Source organism: Pelobates fuscus, chromosome 1, assembly GCF_036172605.1.
Source record: "Pelobates fuscus isolate aPelFus1 chromosome 1, aPelFus1.pri, whole genome shotgun sequence".
Lineage (NCBI taxonomy): Eukaryota > Metazoa > Chordata > Amphibia > Anura > Pelobatidae > Pelobates > Pelobates fuscus.
The window spans coordinates 348,941,999-348,969,279 of record NC_086317.1 but is presented as its reverse complement, the minus strand read 5'-3'; positions in this window follow the sequence as shown (position 1 = coordinate 348,969,279).

Sequence of the window (27,281 nt, the reverse complement as noted above, 5' to 3'; positions counted from 1 at the left end):
TTCTTGGGGGGGGGGGGGGGGGGGGGGGAGAAGCTGGACATCCAAATAGTGTTATTACAGCTGTAGTGACAGAAATACATGTTTGTATTCCTGTCACTGTAATGTTCCTTTAATTCTGTATTCACAGGCTGGTGGGTAACCAGAGAACCCAACCTTTTTTAAACGTAAATATACCTAAAGACTCAATTGAGTTCTCTCAATAAAGGGGCCTGAGTGCAGTGATCCTGTCATTTTGACCCTTCAATGTAAATTATTGCTATTTTTTTTGACAAATGAATGATATTAGCTGTATACGTGGAAACTACAAGTAACAAGACTATTTGCTTGGTGAACAAGGAACCTTAATTACACATAGCAGCAGAGGAAGCTCTCTAATTAGGTGGTTTAGGCGACGCCTAAAGCCTCAAGCTGTCTGGGGCCTTGTGGTTGCCTAAACCGCATTGGGCAGACTGTGTCGGGTCCTCGGTCAGTGACCGTGGACCTGACACAAGGAGGTGGCCCGGCTGCTTGCTCAGTATGCCGCCGGGTGTGAGGCCCTTCTGTCTGCCAGGTCAGCCATCACAGACACCGATATGCAGCTCTGCAGTGTGCAGAGCTGCAGACCACGTGTCTCGCGAGAACTGGCCAATCAGAGCATTGCTGCGGGTTACCACTGCAACTGGCCAATCAGAACAAGATACATGAACCACCAGGCTGCCTAAACTGGACCACCAGGGAATAAAACAAGGCACTTAGTCCAGCCCTCTCCTCATCACCCCCCTCCCTCACACCATCACCACCCTCCCTCTTACATCACCCCCCTTACACCATCACCCCCTCCCTCTCTCATCACCACCCTTTCTCTCACCATCACCCTCCTCCCTCACACAATCACCCCTCCCTCTTACCATCACAATCACACAACTTACTACTTTTGTAATTTATTATTGAATACACTTAATTTATAAATATGTGTTGTTACTAAGAAACACATTCAGACAGGAGCTTAGTTGTTTATGTCTTGGCAGACGACATCACCCCCCTAGCCTCTCACCAGAACCAACTCCTTCTCACATAACCCCTCCCTCTCACCATCACCCCCTCCCTCTCACATCACCCTCTCCCTCTCTCATTACCATCCTTCTTCTCACCATTACCCCCTCCCTCTCACCATCACCCCCTCTCCCTCTCACCATCACCCCTTCCCTCTCACAATCACCCCCCACCCTCTCACCATCACCCCCTCCCTCCATCTCACCATCACCCTCTCCCTCCATCTCACCATCACCCCCTCCCTCCATCTCAAAATCCCCCCTCCCTCTCTCACACCATCACCCTCTCACACACAGGATCACCCTCCAACATACACAGTCTCAGCCCTGTCACACACACAGCCTCCCCAGACACACTGTTAGCATCCCCTCACACTGTCCAACTCCCCACACATTGTCACCCCTCCCTACACTGTCGTCACCCCCACACTGTCAGCCTCATCATGCCTCCACACTCACATTAACCACTCCTAATCCTGTTATCCTCACCCCCTCCAAACAATCCCCCCCCCCACCCTGTCCATTTACCGCTTTCACCCTGTCACACTCTCCCTGCCACTGGTACCACTTTACTCACCTTTGTCACAGTCACCAGTTGAAGACATTCAACATACACACACAGTCAGGAAACATAGCTTTGCCATAAATACAATGCACAAAGGCTACAGGAATACCCCCATACACACAACACACTTAAAGCAGCTACCCCATACACATACAGTCCCAGACAAAAAGGCTCACAGAGACATACATTCACACACTCTCTGTCAGACACACTCTCAGGCACATACACAGGTAAACTGTGCATCAATGTGTATATGTGACAGTGTGTATGTATTGCAACTCTATTTATTTCATTGTTATGTTAGTGGGGCCTCATGTTTGGGTTTCGCCTCAGACCTCTTAAAGTCTAGAGCCGCCTCTGCATAGCACAGTATCCGTGACAAATATATTAAGAACCATATATATGGCAAATACACAAACAAAAAAATATATACAAGGAAAATATGTAAGCATAACTATGTATATAAAGCAGGGTTTCCCAAACTATTTTGGTCCGAGACCCACTTTTGAATACAGTTATTTTTTGGGACCCAATTGCTTGTATTTGAATATTGTAAAGCGCTACAGAATTTGTTGGCGCTATATAAATGCATATTTTAAAGGGAGGGGATGTTAAATTAAAAAATATCAATTTACTATGTTTTTAATTTATTATTGAATACACTTAATATATAAATATGTTTTGTTACTTTAAGAAACAAATTAAGACAGGAGCTTACTTGTTTATGTCTTGGCAGACGACTTGACTCAGCAGGAATACTTATGGCCAATCACTAAACAGTTTGGGAACTGTTTAAAGAACAGGTGAACATAACCATATACAAAACAAACAGCTGGTTATAATTGTATAATTTGGCATATGGTATAATTGTGTACATAATCTTATATGTAACAAAGTGAGTACATAAATGACATAATGACGTAAATAGCATTACCTTATATGTACAATTATATGAATGTCCATAATGAAGCATATGAATAAAGAAAATGTACACATACAGGGAGTGCAGAATTATTAGGCAAATTAGTATTTTGACCACATCATCCTCTTTATGCATGTTGTCTTACTCCAAGCTGTATAGGCTCGAAAGCCTACTACCAATTAAGCATATTAGGTGATGTGCATCTCTGTAATGAGAAGGGGTGTGGTCTAATGACATCAACACCCTATATCAGGTGTGCATAATTATTAGGCAACTTCCTTTCCTTTGGCAAAATGTGTCAAAAGAAGGACTTGACAGGCTCATAAAAGTAAAAAAATAGTGAGATATCTTGCAGAGGGATGCAGCACTCTTAAAATTGCAAAGCTTCTGAAGCGTGATCATCGAACAATCAAGCGTTTCATTCAAAATAGTCAACAGGGTCGCAAGAAGCGTGTGGAAAAACCAAGGCACAAAATAACTGCCCATGAACTGAGAAAAGTCAAGCGTGCAGCTGTCAAGATGCCACTTGCCACCAATTTGGCCATATTTCAGAGCTGCAACATCACTGGAGTGCCCAAAAGCACAAGGTGTGCAATACTCAGAGACATGGCCAAGGTAAGAAAGGCTGAAAGACAACCACCACTGAACAAGACACACAAGCTGAAACGTCAAGACTGGGCCAAGAAATATCTCAAGACTGATTTTTCTAAGGTTTTATGGACTGATGAAATGAGAGTGAGTCTTGATGGGCCAGATGGATGGGCCTGTGGCTGGATTGGTAAAGGGCAGAGAGCTCCAGTCCGACTCAAACGCCAGCAAGGTGGAGGTGGAGTACTGGTTTGGGCTGGTATCATCAAAGATGAGCTTGTGGGGCCTTTTCGGGTTGAGGATGGAGTCAAGCTCAACTCCCAGTCCTACTGCCAGTTTCTGGAAGACACCTTCTTCAAGCAGTGGTACAGGAAGAAGTCTGCATCCTTCAAGAAAAACATGATTTCCATGCAGGACAATGCTCCATCACATGCGTCCAAGTACTCCACAGCGTGGCTGGCAAGAAAGGGTATAAAAGAAGAAAATCTAATGACATGGCCTCCTTGTTCACCTGATCTGAACCCCATTGAGAACCTGTGGTCCATCATCAAATGTGAGATTTACAAGGAGGGAAAACAGTACACCTCTCTGAGCAGTGTCTGGGAGGCTGTGGTTGCTTCTGCACGCAATGTTGATGGTGAACAGATCAAAACACTGACAGAATCCATGGATGGCAAGCTTTTGAGTGTCCTTGTCCACTGATTTGTTTTTGTTTTGTTTTTGAATGTCAGAAATGTATATTTGTGAATGTTGAGATGTTATATTGGTTTCACTGGTAAAAATAAATAATTGAAATGGGTATATATTTGTTTTTTGTTAAGTTGCCTAATAATTATGCACAGTAATAGTCACCTGCACACACAGATATCCCCCTAAAATAGCTATAACTAAAAACAAACTAAAAACTACTTCCAAAAATATTCAGCTTTGATATTAATGAGTTTTTTGGGTTCATTGAGAACATGGTTGCTGTTCAATAATAAAATTAATCCTCAAAAATACAACTTGCCTAATAATTCTGCACTCCCTGTACATACCGTAATTGTCTTTTCAAGATAGATAGATAGCAATATCACTATTGGGTTAGCCAGGGCCAGATTAAGAGCCTGGTGCTGACAATTATTATGGGCCTATTTACAGAATCTTATCAACCAAAAACACTAAACAATCATAAAACAATCATACCTCCCAAGCATCATGTATCTGACGGAGATGGTGTTGGAGGGAAACTCAAAGGATGCAGCTACACGAAAACACATACCCTATGCTAATCTCTCTCTAATTCATGCTTTCATCTTTCAAGTAAATCCATATCCCCTAATAGCACTGTCCAGTGAAGCAGAAGTCAATGGGCAGGGTAAATGAGTGTGCCACTGGCGTGAATCACGTGACCAGACCCGCCAAAAGGGGTGAACATGCCCCAAAACTGGGCATGTTTGTCCAAAGAATTGAAAAGGCCAGCCTCACTTGAATGCTAGAGATGTCGCGAAAATAAAATTTTCCGCTCGCGAACGGCGAACACGAATTTCCGCAAATGTTCAAAAACGGGCGAACCGGGCGAACCTCCATAGACTTCAATAGGCAGGCAAATTTTAAAACCCACAGGGACTCTTTATGGCCACAATAGTGATGGAAAAGTTGTTTCAAGGGGACTAACACCTGGACTGTGGCATGCCGGAGGGGGATCCATGGCAAAACTCCCATGGAAAATTACATAGTTGATGCAGAGTCTGGTTTTAATCCATAAAGGGCATAAATCCCCTAACATTTCTAAATTGTTTGGAATAACATGCGTTAAAACATCAGGTATGATGTTGTATCGATCAGGTAGTGTAAGGATTACGCCCGCTTCACAGTGACAGACCAAACTCCCGGTTAAATGCACCGCAAACAACTGCAAACAGTCCATTTGCACAACCGCAAACTGCCCATTTGCACAAGGTTGGATACCAAGCTAGCCATGTCCCATTCCTTGTCCTCACTGATGTCATTGAAGGTCTCTTCCTCCACCCAGCCACGTACAACACCAAGGGTCCCCGAAAAGTAACAACAAGCCCCCTGGGACGCCTGCTATGTTTGGTCTTCCACCTCCTCAAAGCCACCTTCCTCCTCTGATTCCTCTTCTTCAGACTCCTCTCTCTGTGTTGCCTCTCTCTACGTTATTATAAGGTGTGTTAAGTAGTACTATTCCTAGCAGTTTAATCCCTGTTACATCCCCTATCAGGGGACGTTTATATGGCATTGATTTTAGGAACCGGGAGATGGAAAAAGATGCTTGGTTGGTCCTCCTACTTCAAATTTGGGGCACTGCACGTGCAATCTAATGTGCCACCAGATAGGAGTGGTGTGTTAAGTAGTACTATTCTTATCAGTTCAATCCCTGTTACGTCCCCCTCATCAGGCCTTTTTTAGTCGAATGTATCGCCCACTGTCAGTCCCTTCGGGATCCATCCCTCATTCATCTTAATAAAGGTGAGGTAATCTAGACTTTTTTGACCTAGGCAACTCAGCAAAGGAAGCAGCAACGGGTACAACATCATCATCATAACAACGTACGTTCATGTGTGTAATGCTGGCTGAGACATATCCCTGTTATCTACATCCTCTGGCAATAATGGTTGCGCATCACTCATTTCTTCCAACTGATTTGTTAATAACTCCTCTGACAGATCAAGTGAAGCGGCTGTGGTGCTAGTGTTGGTGGTGGCGGCAGGCGGGCGAGTGGTAACTTGAGAGGTGCCCGAAGCTAAGCTGGAGGAGGATAGTGCGTCAAGGTTCCGAGCGGAAGCTGTAGAAGATTGGGTGTCCTGTGTTAGCCAGTCAACTATGTCCTCAGAACTTTTCGAGTTCAGGGTACGTGGCCTCTGAACACTGGGCATTATTCTAGGGCCAAAGGGAATCACAGCACCACAACCACGACGGCCCCTGCGGGGTGGCCTGCCTCTGCCTGTCATTTTTTTTTCGATTAGTGGTACTATGCGTGCAAGCTACTGTGACAACAGATATGAATGGCACTGTGCACTGGCAGAAGTTGGTAGAGTAGACGTTGTAGGCCTGACACACACGCTTGCAGACAACTAACTGCTATTCAATCTATTACAGTCCAAATTTTTATTTTTTTTTAAATATCCACTACTGTTACACCAGATATGAGTTGCACTGGTGTGACACTGTGCCCTGGCAGGCCCTGAAATGCACACTTCTGGAAGGGGGACTACCAGCCACAGATACATCATAACTAGATACATCACTAGCAGCAGACACTGTATCTAGCGTATCTGAGCACCTGGCAGTGTCAAAACCAGGGTCTGAGTAAGACATAGACACATCAGACTCTAACGCAAGGATAGCATACTCTCCTCAGCGATATACGACCTCTGTGATCTGTCACAAAAAAAACCTTTGGGTCTCACAATTTTACAAATCCCTCCCTAAAACTACCTAAATCTTTCTACCTAAAACACAGATCCCTCTCCCTCTCTCACTAAAACACAAGTGAAGAGAGGGAGGGAGATCCACATTAATCAGAGTCAATATTTACTAATATTGATCAGACAAATGATCATAGTTAGAATAAATATTATTCTAGGGGCAAGCTCTGATTGGATATCCCTAGCCTGCATCTATGATGAGGTAGGCTAGGGACACCCCCAGAAGCCCTATGATGCAGTGCCATTAAGGGAGCCACATGGCTGGGGGTTGGGGGGGGGGATTAATATATATATATTAGTTTGTTTTTATTTTTTAAATTCTGTTTTTAAAATGTGTTACTTTCTTCACTGAGTGCCTCGACCCCTCAAGGCACTCAGCCCAGGCAGAGCATCGGAAGCCTGCCTGATGGCTTCCGATGCTCTGCATTACTGCCGGACGCCATGTGGAGCAACCTAGAAGGGATCGCTCCAAGGGGGGCGATCACCTGGCTCCCGGCAGTAAGGAGAGGTATTGCACGATGCCTCGACATCAAAGCATCGCAATTTTCTGCATCCCTGGCTAATCCATGGCAGCTTCACATTTGCTAAAACATTTGGGAGGAAAAGAAAAGGACATAACAAAAAAAAAAAAAAACTGCAGTGTGAAAAAGTTTAATAAGTCAACAGGTTATTGAGAAACTGCATGCACAACATTATGCCCAAATGCTCAGCATTTAGATCTAATGTTAACGTTGAGTAATGAAGGAGTAATGTTGAATGAACATATTGGAAGATGTTCAAGTACCTGCCTTACAGGTGTGTGCTGCATCTACCCTTGAGGAGAAAGTGTTCTGGTAGAATGTGGTATAATCAACTGGATCCCATAGACTTTGCAAAAGGCAAACATAATCCATATGCTGAGAGTGGAAACCGAAGCCAAGGAATTAGGAACAATGGGGTAGACTTTCTCTAAGAATGAGTACATTCCACATAGTGCTTTAAAGCGTGGGCCACATCCAAGGCATATCATCTCTCTTGCTTAGGATAAGAAGGAGGCTGGTAAAAGTAAGGTAAAATATCTTTACGATGCAGCCTGTGGGTTAAGTTCAATGTACAGGGATATCAATTATACCAGCAAGCTTGAAAAACCAACTAGGACAGGCTGACAAAAGGCAAACTGATATATCTCCATGTTATTCAGAATTTAGAAACTGGAACATAGCTTCCCTAAAGGAGTATGTCTGCTTGAATAAAAGCCTTCTCTCTAGGTCTGAGACACTGACTGGCAGCTATAGGAAACTGTATTATACAGTAATTCAACTGGTAGAAGATGGAATAAATTGTGACATGTTATAACAATAAGATCATCAAAACAATGGTAAAATGTTATGGTTTGAGACATAAGCAATCTCAATATTACAAACCTTAACCTCAAAATAACTAGGCATTGCAAATATCAGAATACTCTTTTATACTAGACTGTATCAAAACACAATGCACAGTGGAGAAGATAATATTGCTGCACAAAGGGCAAACTGGTAAAACACAAAGAAGTTGCGCAAAATGAGTTAAAATTTAGTGAGCACAGCCCTGTAGTAAAGCGACAGTTGAATAACAAGTGCATAGACCATAAAATACAGTCTAATCATATATTGTGCATATGAAGAACATAGTTAAAATGTCTCCAGAAATTATACCAGAGATATTGAGATGTTGGATCACCTCCACCTTAAATTAGTATGACATCTGCCATGATATAGGATCTGTCAGAACTCACTTTTTCCTTATTCCCTTGATCGACTAGTCTTTCACACTGACTACTGCATTGAACATAGCCACACCCCCACCTTATGTGAGAACTGCCTATCACTGGTAAAATGAATCTCAATGTTGAAACCAGTATCAACTTTAAAGAGTAAATGTAATCATAGCGTAATACATTGACTCCAGCAGAAAATAAATGTCACATGTCCTCCCATCTTGAAACAAGATTAAAACGCCATACCTGCCAACCTTCAATAGTCAAATAGATCTCAAATAATTCATACTTACTAGAAAGTAAGCACAATTAAAATACAGTATCCCTTTATGCAGAGGACTAAAATGCCTCAAAGTATTGCATGTGCTTAGAAATGACAATATGTAAGACATGCTCATTTTATTCTTCTAAGTACTAGGTCCAAAATATAAATATACAGTATGGACAGAGCTTGTATGGTGTATGGAGCATGGTGTAAACGTTTAGCTACAAATGTGTAGAAAAATAGTCAGTGTCAGACTTTATGGCAGATAATGTATAGCTTTATGATAGCCTGTGATACATAGTTACATAGTAATCTAGGCTGAAAAATACTATAGTTTATCACATTCAAACTTGAAACCAGCACCTAGTGTTGCCTAGTTTGTTATCTATACGTGTACCTAAGTCCTTTTCATTTCATGTTATGTTTTACTCAACTCCATTTCATGTATAAGTGGCTTGTGGGTTCCTTATTCCAAAATGTATCTGTATCTCATCTGCCACTTGCCTGCTCAATCTCTCTGTTTATCCAAATCATTCTGTAGATAAGATTTGCAACACATGATGTTCAATACCCACTTGAGATCATTTATTAAATTAAAGTGAAGTGGATTTCTTTTTACCACTTTTATCCAATTTTACATTTTGAACTATTCTCTGCATACTATCGTTAAGCCAGTATTTTATCCAAGAACACAAATTCATCTAAACAAACTGATTTCAGTTTTAATAGTAACCTTTTGTGTTAAACTGCATCAAATGTCTTAGTAACATCCAAGTAGATCACAGCCACAGGAACATCCTGAAAGAATCACTATAGGGTTAGGAACACAAACATGTATTTCTGACCCTTTTGTGTTAAAACCACCATCCAGCCCCCCTAGGCCCCTCATGCCTCCATAAATACAGTAAAAATCTTACTGTATTCAACCCATACACATACGGTCCCAGACAAAAACACAAACATGATCACAGAGACAAACATTCACACACACAAGGATATTCTCTGTCAGACACACTCTCAGGCACATACACAGGTGAACTGTGCATCAATATGTATATGTGAGATTGTGCATGCATTGCAATTTTTTTCACCTTTTTGTTAGTGGGGCCTCATGTTTGAGTTTTGCCTAAGGCCTCATAAAGTCTAGAGTCACCTCTGCATGTATAGTGGATGCAGTGTATGTAATAGACATAGAGTGTGTGTTTATAGGGTGAATGCAGATTGTATGTTTGTGTAATGTATGCAATGTGTACAGTGTCTGTGTTATTTATGCAGTATGTGTAGTGTTGTGTGATTTAGTGTGAAGTGGATGCAGTGTACGTATAGTGAAAGCAAAGTGTATGTTTGTGTAGTGGATGCAGTGTGTAAAGTGGAAGTGTGTAAAGTAGCAGTATGTATAGTGTAAAGTGGGTGTGTGTACAGTGGAAGGTGGCAGTGTGTACAGTGGAAGATGGTGGTGTGTATAGTGTAAAGTGGAAGTGTACATAGTGCAAGGTGTCAGTGAATATAGTGCAAGGTGGCAGAGTGAAGTGAGAAGTGGCAGTGTTTATATTACAAAGAGGTGCCTGGTTATGAGTCAGGATGAAATGGATGAGATGAGAGGAAGCGGTGCAACATAGCATGTGGTGAGAAGGGGCCCAGTCAGTACCATCTAGTCTTTCCAGTTGCTTTTCACTGCAACTTTTGCGAGAATGGCCTGCGTGCCGTGCAGAGCATTGCCATGTTAACCTGTGATAGTGTGAGTGTGGCAGGGTGAAAGGGGGTGAGTGTGACAGAGTGATGGAAGATGAGTATGACAGTGTTGGGGATGAGTGTAAGAGTGCAAGAAAGGGTAATAAGATTAGTGGAGGTTAATGTGGTAGGGTGAGTGTAGAAGAGCCACGGAAGATGAGTGTGACAGAATTGGGGAAGTTAATGTGAGTTTTGTAGGGAATGACAGTGTGTGAGAGGTGACATTGTGCATAGAGTGACAAGGATATATTTGTGTGCAGTTTTATTGGAATGCTGATATATATGCACTGCCACATGCACACATATGCACACAGTCAGAAACACACAGATACACAGGAGCAAAGACACACAGGCACACATACACACTAACACAAGTACACATACACACATAGACTCTGACACACAGGTACACACACACTCAGACACACAGGAGCATAGACATACAGGTACACATACACGCTGAAAAGCAGGTACACTGGTACACATACACTCACATATACATACACAGACACACAGGTACACATACACTCAGATATACACACACAGACACACAGTACACATACACTCAGATTTACATACATAGACACACATGTACACATACACTCAAATATACATACACAGAAACACAGGTAAACATACACACTGGTACAAACACAGACACACAGGTACACATACACTCTGACACACAGATGCACATAAACAGAAAAACAGGTACACACACTGACACACAGGTATGCACAAACTACACACAGACACAGGTACATATACACATAACAATTTACATGTTTGCTTAATTTTGTTGCATAATGGTGGAGCTTGCTGGCCCAAGTTGATGGGAGTTGGAGCCGGAGCCACAAGGCTTCTTCAGCACCCCTGCTCACTGTGTGCTGATGCTGCCTCCTACCCATGCGGCTCCCTGTTAGATGGCCGCGGGGGAACACAGAGACAGGGGCCATGTCTAATGCGGGCAGCTGGGGAACACAGAGACGGGAGCCTGGCTGTGACCCACTAGTGAGACAGAGTGACAGGGGCCCGGCTGCAACCACAAGATTTAATATGCAGCCGCCCGACACACAAACTGGGCGCTGCAATTAGATTTATGACGCTCACATAAATGTTCTTTTCAGAGCACTCCCCTCTTCTTAGTGCCGTGTGCTGCTTGCCATTGCCGCGGCACATGTACTAACACCACGTGCACAGGCGCAGTTGGACGGCCGTGGAGCTCCTTCCGAATGTGTTCCCTCGGCCTACTTCCCCTTTAGCTGGCGCTGGCCCATAGAATATGCATTATACATACATGCGTTTTCATAAATATGACAAAATGATATGTGTCCCTGTAAGGATGGCGGAACTGGTCACCCTGCACTTGATAGGTGGTAAGGCCGGGCATTGTTTATTATTTTTTGTTTTTTACATAGAAACATAGAATGTGACAGCAGATAAGAACCATTCGGCCCATCAAGTCTGCCCAACATCTACACACACATATAATACTTTAATTTTTTCCTGCCTTTTTACTAGATTTTTTTCTCTCTTTTCCTCTCTCTCACTCCTTCTTCCTATCCGATTTCCCCCACTATACATGTAAGCCAGGATGACTGTACCAAATAGGAGGAAGTATAAACCCACCTCCTTAGTGTTCTTCTTCCATAACATTAGAAGTCTGAACACTGTAGATTGTAGCTTCCATGTACCGAGGAAGCTGAGATGTTGGGATGTTTTGATGGTGATTCTGCAGGAAAACAATTTCCGAGTTCATGTAGCCCTAAGTTAGTCAACACACAAAATAGGCATTTACTTTTGCTTGCATTTATTCCCCCAACTTGGACCAGGACATGTTCTTGGGACCAGTTCTCTCTAAGCTTAAGGGAGGAAAGATTAAGGGAGGGTCTGCTGGTAGTTGGAGAAAACCTTAATATACCCCTGGACCCATTTTGTATACTTCTAGAGGACGCATGAGCTATCCCTCACACCCTCACTTTACCAAACTACTAGCTCAAGTTTCCTCTCTAGTAATAATCCATAAGACCTCCTTGTCTGTTGAAGATTATAGATCCCATTTGAATGCACACAGACTCCTGGACGATTGTCTGGCTCAGAAACATATGCTAGTCATCTGGAAACTTAACCATTTCATTTATGAACATTCAAACAAATATTGACGCCTACTTGCAGAAATGCTTCAGAAGAAATGGTGGTTGAGTCACATACATAGACTGTTGAAGAAAATGGAAGGTGATGCACAGAGACCTGAAGAAATATAATCAGAATTTCATGAGTTTTGCTCTTCCGTATACAACCTAGACAGAGATTCAAAAGATGCTTCCTCTCACTCTAGGAGGGAGAAAATACAGACATTTTTGGCTAAATATGTCTAGAGGAAATTGACTCAGGAACTATCGCCTGGCCTTGAAGGTGAAATCACTTAAGATGATTTGAATATAGCTGTGGAACAGTCCCACACATAAGTATCCAAGTCTAGATGGACTGCTTTTGAGGTACTACATGTTACTTTGGGATATAGTCTTTGGGTTGGGATGTGTCAAATCTAACACTCAATCTCATTTATTAACACTGACCTCAGACTTTTTTCACTAAGGTTTTGACACACTTGTGCGGGAACTACCTGCCACACTCAAGTGACAAAACTTTAATCAAAAGGTCAGTGTTAAGAAATAAGATTGAGTGGTAGATTTGACAATCATGAAAAAGGGCATTCATTCTCGGGATGAGAATATCATTTTGACTCTTTACAAATCACTGGTAAGACCACATATTGAATATGCTGTGCAATTTTGGGCATCTGTTCTAAAGGAGGATATTATGGCACTAGAAAAAGTGCAGAGGCGGGCTACAAAATTAATACAACGAATGGAACATATCAGCTATGAAGAAAGGTTAAAAAATGTATTTAAACTTATTTAGTTTAGAAAAACGTCGCCTGAGAGGGGATATGATAACATTATACAAATATATTCGGGGCCAATACAAACCATTGTGTAGAAATCTATTCACAAACCGGACTTTACATAGGACACGAGGCCATGCGTTTAGACTGGAAGAAAGAAGATTTTGTCTAAGGCAAAGGAAAGGTTTTTTTTACTGTAAGAACAATAAGGATGTGGAATTCTCTGCCTGAAGAAGTGGATTTATCAGAGTCCATACAGATGTTCAAACAGCTACTAGATGCATACTTGCAAAAACAGAATATTCAAGGATATAATCTTTCAATGTAGGGTAATAACTGCTTGATCCAAGGATAAATCTGACTGCCATTCTGGGGTCAAGAAGGAATTTTTTTCCTAGCTTGCTGCAAAATTGGCTGTGCTTCAAACGTTTTTTTTTGCCTTCTTTTGGATCAACAGCAAAAAACAAATGTGAGGAAGGCTGAACTTGATGGACGCAAGTCTCTTTTCAGCTATGTAACTATGTAACTATGATCAACAGGCTTTGAACAGGGTAGGGAGGAGAGGGACACAACCAGTATTTGACATCCTTTATGCATCCTTTATGACATCCTTTATGCTTCTCCTCTCTACTGATGCCGAAAAGGCATTTGATCGAGTCAAGCTGAATTGACTAAAGTTACAGGAGACTCTACCCCATTTACACAGGAATGTATGCTGCTCCACTATACCAAATTCTCCCTGTCCATATAAAAAAAACCTCTTTAACCAAAGGAATACTCTTCCCTCACCACCACCCTCTCTTTTTTAACATCTCTAGTGTCTGCCCTCTGACCTTTCAAGCTCAGTATTTTGGATTTTGCTATTATTTACGAATTCAGGTCTTGTTGTACATACTGCTACCGTGAGACTTTTTAATATAATGTATTAGAATAAATGATGCAACAGATGCTTGGAATCGGACAGTGTCAAATGTTTATTCTATCTATTTCTTTGTCTCTTATTATATTTCTTATTGTATATGTGAAATTAGAATCTGATGTTCACTGTACCAATATATTTGTGACATGTTCATACAAAATATGATGTTATTTAACACAACCAATATCTTTCTTTTGTTTGATTCTCTCTATATAATTGTTTTGGAAACATAATCTAAAATGTTTATTTAATTTTCCTATCTGTAATTAAAAAAGATTTTGCCAAAAATAAATATTGTAAAAAAAAAATAAAATAAAAAAAAATTCCACCTGTTTACTAAAACTCTCATGGTTTCTTACAGTGTATAGACCAGGACCACTTTACACACGGTATTTCTGGACTGTGTACCATCTGTAGGTTTCAGTTGGTTTGTTGATGGTTCTGCAGCTTTGCACGTGCATGAAATGTCTATGGCTATGGTGACTCTTTCATGTGACATCTTGGCTACTGGCAGTTTACGGTTTGACGTGCTCCTACTTGCCTTTAAATAGTGTGCTTTATTATTATATATAACTAGCAGTTGTTAGGTGTGTGGCAAATTTTTGCCTTTGCTGATCATGTAGATTTGAATATTGAGCAAGTGTTTATTGCATATGAAATGGTGTATTTCATATGCTGAACCAGTTTTCTAAATGACAACCAAGGGGTGTAACAATGTTAATGTATAAAAATGCCAACTTCTTTTGAAATCTACACTTTTTGGAAAATGAAAGCTAAAGTGGTTGAGGTGTCTGAAGTGTTCCTTTAAAAGACATGTATGGTAATGGGTGCTTTTGGAAAGGGCCACACTGTCCTTTTTTCAAGTCAGATTAAGTCTGTGATATTTTTCCAATATATGAAGAAACTATCTTAAACCACACACAGTATACTGTTGACATTTCTTCAAACATTTGTGGAAACATCAGTCTGCTATTAATATATAAGTTAGGAATTCCATTTTGAAACATAATGCTAAAAGAACTCTTAATGCTACATAAACACTACAGTAAGTTGTATTGGTTATGGTGCCAGAAGTGCAATGTAAGTAATCAAATTTAGAACAATTTGACTCATAACCTGGAGTCCACCAGGAGGCTCTCCCTTTATCCACTCCATACAACATAAAGTCCATACGTAGGGTTAGGAGTGTCTGCAATATTCTGGCACCATAACACATACAGCATGCTATAGAGGGCTCCTATCAAAACCAAAGAATGACAATGTTAGGTAGTTGGGGCCCAAACCTATTCAAGACCCTTTTGCATGTACATGCTCTTGTTCCCTACACTTTTGCATTAATTAATGACTTTTTACCAGGACCATCCATGGAAAAATATGGTATATCACGTACAAACCGGGCTTGAGTCCTGCAGGAAAGCGTGGGAACGGCGTTCCTGCACTTTTTCCACAGCAGGAACGCTGTTCCGGTTACTAGTCCTGCAGGACCCAGGGCTGGCACAAGCGGCCGCCAGAGCAGGGGGGAGCACAAATCCGAATCCCCTGTCCCTCTCCTCAGTCCCTGTCCCTTTTCTCAGTCCCTGCCCCTTTCCTCAGCCCCTGCCCCCCTCCTCAGCCCATGTCCCCTTCCTCAGCCCATGTCCCCTTCCTCAGCCCCTGTCCCCCTTCCTCAGCCCCTGTCCTAAGCTCCTGTACCTCTTCCTCAGCCCTGTCCCCCTCAGCCCATGTCTCTTTCCTCAACCCATGTCCCTTTGATCAGCCCTGTCGGCCTTCTTCAACCCCTGCCCACCCTCCTAAGCTCCTGTCCCTCTTTCTTGGATCTTGGGTGAGTTCCCACACATTTTTTTACCCAGGACTTGACCCCTGCATACAAATAAAAAACAAACACCATTATCAAGCAATAGGATTTCAATAGATATTATGGATCCCATGATGCAGATAATAGACAAAATGATTTATCAGACAATATTTGGTTTCTGCCTGTGGTGATAAAATTGGGAAACAGGTGACTTTGTACTGCCTTGATTGCTTTATTTTCACATAGCATCTAATAGAAGGAGATTATGAATGGTTTAAAACTAATCATTTAGTTATTTATAATTGTATGGTCCCTAAGACCTCCCAAAATCGATCATGTTACTAAAAGAGATATAAAATGCATTTAAATCAGTAGTATGTTCAAGAAATGTTTGTTACTGTGTGAGTTGACAACTAATTTCTTCAAATGACAGTTTATAGTACAGAGTATAAAAACTGTGAAGAAGTGACACTATACAATTTAAAAAGGATAACACATAGAAATTGAACTCAAGTAAGATTGCATAAGCTTACTTATAAATTGCTATACTATTTTTTATCTTAGACTAAGACTTTTCTGACAAATGTTAACTGTCTGGTATACTCTGTTGACCTTTATTTTTTTTTGAACTTGTGATCACTTATATTGTCTGATCATGTATTATCAGCTTTGCTACATAACTAGCATAAACACATCTTTGTGTTGATGGTTCCTCTAAGTATTAGACAGTATTTTAATGAATATTTTCTCTGTCATCTCACTCTTCTCATAGGATGTGTTTCAAAAATGATATTAAATAGCATTCATGTACATAAGTCAAATGGATACAGAGGTTACAATTTATCATTAAAGATTTAATTTTCATTTCACATACTGTGATAGACCTTCTGTTCCTGAAATGTAAAGTTTATGTATTTGTTTCGCCTATCCGTTCGACTAAGTAGTTCTACCTTATTTTTCTATTGTCCGTTTGACTGACGAAAGAACTACCAAATGACCAACCACCCAAATGCAGAGTATGGCGCTTATTAACCTCATTGACCTTCTTAACACCTCTAAAACCCGCAAACACCTCAACGTTCTAAGCGGTCGACTGGGTGATTGGCATTCTAATGCACAAACACGAGGCTCCTGCCCAGAATTGTTCCATAGAATCAGATTGTGCGGCTGGTCTCCTTCCAGGATAGTAAACTAATGTTTATAAGGTAACTAACTCCTCGTGTGTCTGTTCTCCTAGTCTTAATGGCTCTGGAGGTATTACTACGGAACATAGTCCATTTCGTACATATAATGCCGAACATCCGTGATCATGGAAGTCTTAGCGGTGGTACATATAATGCCGAACAGAATGGTGAATGAGCATAGTCAATGTGTGTCCCTTGTTCATGGGCTTCGACCCACCGAACTCCATTCAACTCCAATTTGAATAGTCAATTCCCCTGGAAGGTAACTGTTCAGCGGTGTTCGGGCCGTCGCGTGTCCAATTTGAGTTACATGAAGTCAACGATAAAACACCGCTGAACACTTTCGACCAAATAAGATGGCCGCCGCCAAGTGTTTGAATGTCGAATGGTGGCCACTTTGAAAGTTCGGATCTGTCCCCAGTTCACCACAGGGCCAGAGTCACAGGATAGGAGGCTGGCAAACAGGCCCCTCCAAAAAACAGTGGCAATGTCACTTTCGCCACACAGAGGTTCACTTACTTCCCTACTTAGCTCCTTAAGTACTCACGGGTGAGCCCTGGAGCTTTATATACATTAATTTTCTTTAACTGCTGTAGTACCATGTCTCGAGTCATCCAATCACAAGTTATCTGCAAGGTTTTTGCAGCAATCATTTGCATATCTCTTGTCATTGGATCCTCATTAATATATATATAGGTAGACTCCAGGTTCCAAATGGAAACCTGAAGTACAAATAGGAAGTCACCGGGTTGTACTGATGAACAGGGGGTAACCCTTAATTAGTAAACACATAAAAAAGAAAAAAATATACTAGTTCACTGACATATATGCCCAGACGGGTACTGTGCCAGGAAAAAGTTGTACAACCCTATAAGAATATGCTGTACAATTAAAAGAAAAATATTAATTAATGAAACTAAAATCACTTAGTCTCCTACCAGGATAGATACAAAAGTAGGGTAGGTATCTGCCAATAGCAGAGCTGTAGGTAACTGTCACAGGTAATCCAAAGGAGAGGGGACTAGACAGAGGGTATAGAACTAATATATGTATACTGCAAGCAAACCATTACTCAATCTATATACACTATATAGTCTAAGGATAACCCAAAAATCTCTCTGTCTGTTACTCCATACTGACAACTAAAAAGCTGCCTAAGAAGGATCCCTGTTACCTCAGCATAGCATAATGCTACTGCCTACTATTACTACTAGATCTAATGAGTTGTAGCTAGTTTTTTGTATTTGCCCCTGACAACGGCGTCTTGATACGCTGAAACGCGCGTCGGGCTTTTTTTTTATTTTATTTTATTTATTTTGATTCTTTTCACTATGCACTGGGGTTGTGGGTAGTAGCACTTTGATACTTATCTTAGTCCCTCATTAGATCTAGTAGTAATAGTAGGCAGTAGCATTATGCTATGCTGAGGTAACAGGGATCCTTCTTAGGCAGCTTTTTAGTTGTCAGTATGGAGTAACAGACAGAGAGATTTTTGGGTTATCCTTAGACTATATAGTGTATATAGATTGAGTAATGGTTTGCTTGCAGTATACATATATTAGTTCTATACCCTCTGTCTAGTCCTCTCTCCTTTGGATTACCTGTGACAGTTACCTACAGCTCTGCTATTGGCAGATACCTACCCTACTTTTGTATCTATCCTGGTAGGAGACTAAGTGATTTTAGTTTCCTTAATTAATATTTTTCTTTTAATTGTACAGCATATTCTTATAGGGTTGTACAACTTTTTTCCTGGCACAGTACCCGTCTGGGCATATATGTCAGTGAACTAGTATATTTTTTTCTTTTTTCTGTGTTTACTAATTAAGGGTTACCCCCTGTTCATCAGTACCCATTTTTTTACTCAGAATGTAAGTGTGTTTCTTGATAAGGTGTTATCCCCGATGGTACAAGAACTAGTATATTTTTTTCTTTTTTTCTGTGTTTACTAATTAAGGGTTACCCCCTGTTCATCAGTACCCATTTTTTTGTTATTTTGATTTATAATCAGGCGTTCTTTTCACTGGCTTTCTAACCATGGCAGGATTTCTTGCTAATAGACCTGATGCTAATAGTTGGTGTGCAGATGTAGAATCAGTTTTCAGCAATGATCTCGCAATGCAGAATTTATCACCTCCTAATATCCACTCTCATTTCAATAAACTGAACAAATTGTTTAGACAACAAATTAGAATGAGCTGGGAGATATCCACACTCCAGAAATACCTCGCTAAAAACATCATACCTAGAGGGTTACGGGTACAGGTACCCCCTGCTAGACAGATGGCTTTAGAGGAATTCTATAAAGAGTGGGAGGAGGCGGCTACTACCTGTTCAAACACCTTCATGAATATAATTTGCAAGTACGAATCTATGAGATTAGAAACCGTACAAGAACTAGATAAGCAAATAGAGGAGGTCCAACAGGTAAAAGCTGACCCCCAATTCGAACCACTAGAGGTGAAGTTAAAAACTAATTTGGATACATTTTCACATCAGGTTAAGGTTAGAAAGCATCAGAAGTATCTTCGAGATGTATCAGATTTTGAGAGGGGAAGGGTCTATCACCCCTTTAAAAGGAGGAATAAAGTGGATTCTGACTATGCGAGTACATCAGAATATGAATCCACTGATACAGAGACTGATAGACCATCCACCTCACATACGCCTACATCGACCAATCCACCAAAGAGTATCTTAAAGAAAGGGGTGGATTTTTTAGGTCTACGTCAGGCGGAACTATCTCAGGGCCCCCGTGCAAGGAACAGAGGCCGAGGTCAGAGACACCGAAGATAGTGTCTAAACCATCCTTGCAGGTTATTAACCTGTCCAAATCCACTCTCTCTGATGCCCAAATGAGCGTATTATCTAAGGGGTTATCCTATGTTCCCACACCTACCTTCAACAAGTTTACATGGACGAAGGATGTCCATTTATTTGTACGGAAGTTAGCCCTACATAAATATAATGAGCTACGTAAAGAGACTAGAGCTCAGAGTTTGGGGTTAACACCTAAGGACTTAGACTGTCTACAAATGCTTGTTGAACTCTTGGAAACTAATGATGGTTCTATTAGGACCATGGTTCCCCAAACTAATTTGAGATCTAGGAGTAGATTTACCCCACCGTTCAAAGATTATAAGAACTTGGAAGTATTCCTAGTAGTGTTGTCGCGAACCCGAAATTTTCAATTCGCGAACGGCGAACGCGAACTTCCGCAAATGTTCGCGAACGGGCGAACCGGGCGAACCGCCATAGACTTCAATGGACAGGCGAATTTTAAAACACACAGGGACTCTTTCTGGCCACAATAGTGATGGAAAAGTTGTTTCAAGGGGACTAACACCTGGACTGTGGCATGCCGGAGGGGGATCCATGGCAAAACTCCCATGGAAAATTACATAGTTGATGCAGAGTCTGGTTTTAATCCATAAAGGGCATAAACCACCTAACATTCCTAAATTGTTTGGAATAACGTGCTTTAAAACATCAGGTATGATGTTGTATCGATCAGGTAGTGTAAGGGTTACGCCCGCTTCACAGTGACAGACCAAACTCCCCGTTTAACGCACCGCAAACAATCCTCTATATACAGAGTAAACATGGCTCCCTCTATATACAGAGTAACATGGCTCCCTCTGTATACTGTGTAAACATGGCCCCCCTCTATATACAGTGTAAACATGGCTCCCTCTATATACAGAGTAACATGGCTCCCTCTATATACAGTGTAACATGGCTCCCCTCTATATACAGAGTAACATGGCTCCCCTCTATATACAGAGTAACATGGCTCCCCTCTATATACAGTGTAAACATGGCTCCTCTCTATATACAGAGTAACATGGCTCCCCTCTATATACAGTGTAAACATGGTTCCCTCTATATACAGTGTAAACATGGCTCCTCTCTATATACAGAGTAACATGGCTTCCCTCTATATACCGTGTAAACATGGCTCCCTCTATATACAGAATAACATGGCTTCCCTCTATATACCGTGTAAACATGGCTCCCCTCTGTATATAGAGGGAGCCATGTTACTCTGTATATAGAGGGAGCCATGTTTCCACTGTATATAGTGTAACATGGCTCCCCTCTATATACAGAGTTACATGGCTCCCCTCTATATACAGTGTAAACATGGCTCCTCTCTATATACAGAGTAACATGGCTCCCCTCTATACAGGGGCGTACCTGGAGCATTTGGCACCCGGGGCGGATCCTTTATTTGGCACCCCCCTCCCCAACTTTGAAATGTAAAAAACAGCTGCAATTTTTTTTAAATGTATGTTTATGCAGTGTGTGTATAGTGTGTAAAGTGTGTGTATATTGTGTGTATAGTGAGTGTGTATAGTGTGTACAGTGTGTGTATATTGTGTGTATAATGAGTGTGTATAGTGTGTGTGTATAGTGTGTATAGTGTGTGCAGTGTGTGTATAGAGTGTGTATAGTGTGTGTATGCAGTGTGTGTAGTGTGTGTGTATAGTGTGTGCATAGTGTATGCAGTGTGTGCAGTGTGTGCATAGTGCGTACAGTGTGTGTGTATATTGTGTGTATAGTGTGTGTAGTGTGTGTATAATGTGTGCAGTGTGTGCAGTGTGTATGTAGTGTGTGTGTATAGTGTGTGCATAGTGTATGCAGTGTGTGCATAGTGTGTACAGTGTGTGTGTGTAGTGTGTGTAGTGTGTGTATAGTGTGTATAGTGTGTGCAGTGTGTGTATAGTGTGTATGCAGTGTGTGTAAAGTGTGTATGCAGTGTGTGTATAGTGTGTGCAGTGTGTGTATAGTTAGTGCAGTGTGTGTATAGTGTATGCGGTGTGTGCAGTGTGTATGCAGTGTGTGTAGAGTGTGTATAGTGTATGCAGTGTGTGTATAGTGTGTGTATAGAGTGTGCAGTGTGTGTATAGTGTGTGCAGTGTGTATAGTGTGTGCAGTGTGTATGCAGTGTGTGTAGTGTGTGTATGCAGTGTGTGTAGTGTGTGTGTGCATAGTGTGTACAGTGTGTGTATAGTGTGTACAGTGTGTGTGTATATTGTGTGTATATTGTGTGTATAGTGTGTGTATATTGTGTGTAGTGTGTGTATAGTGTGTGCAGTGTGTGTATAGTGTGTATGCAGTGTGTGTCCCCAAGCCCCTAGTCACACAACCAAATAAAAAAGCCCCTACCTACCCCCCTCACCCTAAAAAATAGTGAAGGGGGAATAAAATTACTACCCTGTAAAGTAAAATTCAACTTACTATTCAACGTCTTCTTCTTCTAAAATCTTCATTTTTTTAGCCCCAAAAAAGGCCAATTAAAAAGCCATCATACCCGTCGAACTTAAAAATAAAATAAAAAACCTGAGCACAAAAAAAAATTAATCCATCTTCACCCATGGAGGGCTCCGTGTCAGTGTTTCTCAGGGATCCTTAGGATAGGTGTCAATCCATATCTGCCAAGTGACCCTATGTAGGGGGAACAGTCCCTATTCTGCTCTGTGTCAGTGTCTGGAGGGAGTATCTGCAGTAACACAGAGTGTCTGGGGGGAGTATCTGCAGTAACACAGGGTGTCTGGAGGGAGTATCTGCAGTAACACAGAGTGTCTGGGGGTAGTATCTACTTGTAACATTCATATGCACTAAAAAAAAAAATAATAAATTGAAAAAAAAATAAAAAATGGTTGCAGCTTCCGAATTAATCTAAAATGGATGCTGTCCAGTAGGTGGGAGGGTCTGCTAGGGAGGGTGTGCTGCTGATTGGCTGTAATGTGTCTGCTGACTGTGAGGTACAGGGTCAAAGTTTACTCAATGATGACGAATAGGGGGCGGACCGAACACCGCATGTGTTCGCCCGCGGTGGCGGACGCGAACATGCTATGTTCGCCGGGAACTATTCGCCACGAACAGTTCGGTACATCACTAATTCCTAGATATGGTCTGCAGGGAAATTGTTTCTTTGCCGATCGAGGACTTCCAATTACGGTCTGGGGATATCCTTCCAAAACAAGAGAGGATGGCTATTAGTCAGCTCCAGGTGAACAAAAACCTGATCATTAAGCCATCCGACAAGGGAGGGAATGTCGTCGTTATGGACAGGGACCATTATGTGAGGATGGCTGAACGCCTACTATTGGATGAAAATACATACCGTGTGATTAAGAAGGACCCTACCCCCCTTTTTCTGGTTGAATTACGCAACCTTTTGACTAATGCTATTGATATGGAATTCATCACTAAAGATGAATTTGAGTTTATGAACCCTAAAGAACCCACCTTGTCAACCTTTTACTGCTTACCCAAGATTCATAAGTCTATGTCTGACTTAACGGGTAGACCGATTGTATCTGGGTGTGGTAACCTTACTCAGAATGTAAGTGTGTTTCTTGATAAGGTGTTATCCCCGATGGTACAAGAGTTACCCTCATACCTGAGGGATACCAAACAGCTACTTGGATTTTTAAGCCAGACTGAGATTCCCAATCACGCCAAATTGTGTAGCCTAGATGTGGAGGCATTGTATAGCTCAATCCCTCATGAGTTAGGAATTGAACACTGCAGATTGTTCCTCTCACTTAACCCCAAATTACCTGAGACATATATTGCATTTATATCAGATTTATTGAAATTTGTTTTGAGTCATAATATATTTCTCTTTAATGGGAAACTCCAGCAGATAAGAGGAACGGCTATGGGGACACCATGTGCACCATCATATGCAAATTTACACCTGGGCTGGTGGGAGAGAACAATCAGGGAAGACCCCAACCTTAAACAGTATATGGACCAAGTCCTATACTGGAAGAGGTACATTGACGACATTCTTGTCGTTTGCCTGGGTACCTCAGAGCATTTTGGGGACTTCGTTATAGCCCTTTACGACAATACTCACAATCTGCGGTTTACAAGTGAGATGGGGGGCTCTAAGTTATGCTTCCTGGATGTGTCCCTCGAAATAGGGATAACAAATAAAGTACACACTACTCTGTTCAGGAAAAAGACAGCTACGAACAGTCTTTTAGATTGGTCTAGCCACCACCCCACTCCATTAAAGGCTCGAATCCCTATAGGTCAGTACCTCAGGTTACGGCGTAATTGCTCGTCCCTGGATGACTTTAAGTCCAAAGCAAGAACACTGAGACTGTCATTTAGGGAGAAGGGATACCCCAATAGGGTGCTGAAGAGGGCATACATGAGGGCCCTCTCAACCGAACGTCAAGCTCTTATTGATGACAATACTGCGAAACAGGAGGGTCATACGATCAGGTGTATAGGAACCTTTGATGCAGGCTGGGGTAAGATGATGGGAATCCTCAAGAAATATTGGCCCATTATATGCTCGGATAAACACCTTAAAGAGGTAGTGACCGCATATCCCTCCATAACAGCTCGTAGAGGGAGGAATCTGAGAGATTTACTTGTTCCTAGTCACTTCCCCTCGGCGTCCATATCTGGACCTTTTAAGAACTACTTACCTATTGGCACATATCAATGTGGCCATTGCAGCGCTTGTCCGTATATCAATAAGAACTCTAAAGTTTGTACTAACAGTACCAACTCAGAGACATTCAACTGTCGTTCATTTATCAATTGCCGTACCACTGGGGTTGTGTACCTACTCACATGCTCATGTGGCCTTATGTATGTGGGCAAGACCTTTCGACCGTTCAAACTTAGAATTAGGGAACATGTAAACTCAGTGAGGAGACGTTTAGAAACCCCCATATCAAGACATTTACATATTTTTCATAACCATTCCTCAGAGGGAATACGCTTCATGGGGATAGAACACATCCCTCAACCTCCACGGAAAGGCGGTTGGGACATTAAACTTCGCCAGAGGGAGGCATATAGGATTTTCAAACTCCAAACCTTATCACCATACGGCCTCAATGAGGGGTTCTCATATACCCCCTTCATCTAATCAATGATTTACATTAATAATGTGGGTTTTTAAATGCTAATTATGATTAATTATTTAACTAATTATTTTTTGAAACTTTAATTTATTATAATTATTATTATTTGTAAGTGTTTTTTATTTTAGGGATCATTAATTATATAGCACATCACCATTGATAACCCTTGCTTTACAACATGTGCCACTGCTATGCATTTGACCATTGCTAATATGGGTCTCTCCACTGGTCTCCATATACTATCCCTTCTATACTGTAGGGGTTAATAATAGAGCGGTTCTTTAATTCCCCTTTTGACTTGAGGGGGACCTTTATTTCCATTTTGCCAATAAGCAGTGCATAAATGTATGTAACTTTCCACCTCCTCGTCACTAAATTACCGAGCATGGACACTCCCCCCATTCAGTGACGTCCTAGTGGTTCACTAGGTACCGTCAGCACTGGAGGAGGAGTTTCCGCCCACTTGGTGACGTCCGCCGGACTCATTGAGTATCGGTGGTATTGCAGGAGGAGGTTCAGCTGATACTTGCCGCCCCCTTCCCTCCCCGCCCACGTGACTTGGCGATGACGTAGCCACCACGTGGGACGTATGGAGTGGATTGGCTGGCACAAGTCCCTGTCGTAAGATAGACGGGCCGTTGTTTCATCTAGACCAATGAAAGGCAAGTACCCGTTACGGGCAATCAGCTGTTGCCGGTATGTTTGATCACATACCGGCTATTTAAGGAGCGGGAGTTGTAGCTAGTTTTTTGTATTTGCCCCTGACAACGGCGTCTTGATACGCTGAAACGCGCGTCGGGCTTTTTCTTTATTTTATTTTATTTATTTTGATTCTTTTCACTATGCACTGGGGTTGTGGGTAGTAGCACTTTGATACTTATCTTAGTCCCTCATTAGATCTAGTAGTAATAGTAGGCAGTAGCATTATGCTATGCTGAGGTAACAGGGATCCTTCTTAGGCAGCTTTTTAGTTGTCAGTATGGAGTAACAGACAGAGAGATTTTTGGGTTATCCTTAGACTATATAGTGAATATAGATTGAGTAATGGTTTGCTTGCAGTATACATATATTAGTTCTATACCCTCTGTCTAGTCCTCTCTCCTTTGGATTACCTGTGACAGTTACCTACAGCTCTGCTATTGGCAGATACCTACACTACTTTTGTATCTATCCTGGTAGGAGACTAAGTGATTTTAGTTTCATTAATTAATATTTTTCTTTTAATTGTACAGCATATTCTTATAGGGTTGTACAACTTTTTCCTGGCACAGTACCCGTCTGGGCATATATGTCAGTGAACTAGTATATTTTTTTTATTTTTTTCTGTGTTTCCACATTAATATATACTGAAGAAAAATAGTTATTTAAAATGTCTGTCTTTTTCTGGTCTTCATTAACTAACAGACCCGTCTCTGTTTCCAGTGTACCTACACTTTCATTTATAGTTTTTTTTAGAATTTATGTACTTGGGGAAAAAAAGGGGGTTGGTTTTGCATTCTTTGGCAATCTATTTCTCACTTTATAGTTTAGCCATTTCAATTGCCTTTTTGCAAGCATTATTAGCTTCCTTATATCTTATATAGGATGCCTCTGATTTGTCAGATTTAAATGTTCTAAATACCCTTTTCTTATTTTGAATCTCTTGTTTTACTTCTCTACTAAGCCACATTGGTTTCAATTTGTTTGTTTTATATTTATTACCCAACGGTACATACTGAGAAATGTACCTTTCTAATATTTGTTTGAAGAGTTTCCATTTATCTTCAGTGTTTTATTCACTAAGAAGTTTATGCCAGTCGATATGTTGTAGAGCTGCCGTAATCTTTTTGAAATTGGCTTTTTTTAAGTTATATGTTTTAGTATACCCCACATGCTTTTGCTTTTTTGAGTTTATTCCAATATTGACCATATTGTGATCACTATTTCTCAATGCCCCACTACTTGAATGTTGGTCAAAAGGTCAACATTGTTTGTTATAACGAGATCCAGACAAGCATCCATTCTAGTTGGTGCTTGTACCAGTTGTGACATGAAGGTGTAATTTAACACATTAGAAAACCTGATTCCCTTTGTCTGGGTAATTAAAATCTCCAATAATTAACGTGTTACCCAGATTTGCAGCTTTCTCAATTTGCTCTAACAGCTGTTCTTCCACAATAATATTTACTTTAGGTGGTTTACAACATATCCCAACCATTAATTGATTTCCCTTTGATTGCCCCAAGCAGATAAGCTACCCTTAAAGCTTCCACATTTTCCTCGTCACACTCCACATGCCTAAGATTTTACTTTAACTCATAGTTATT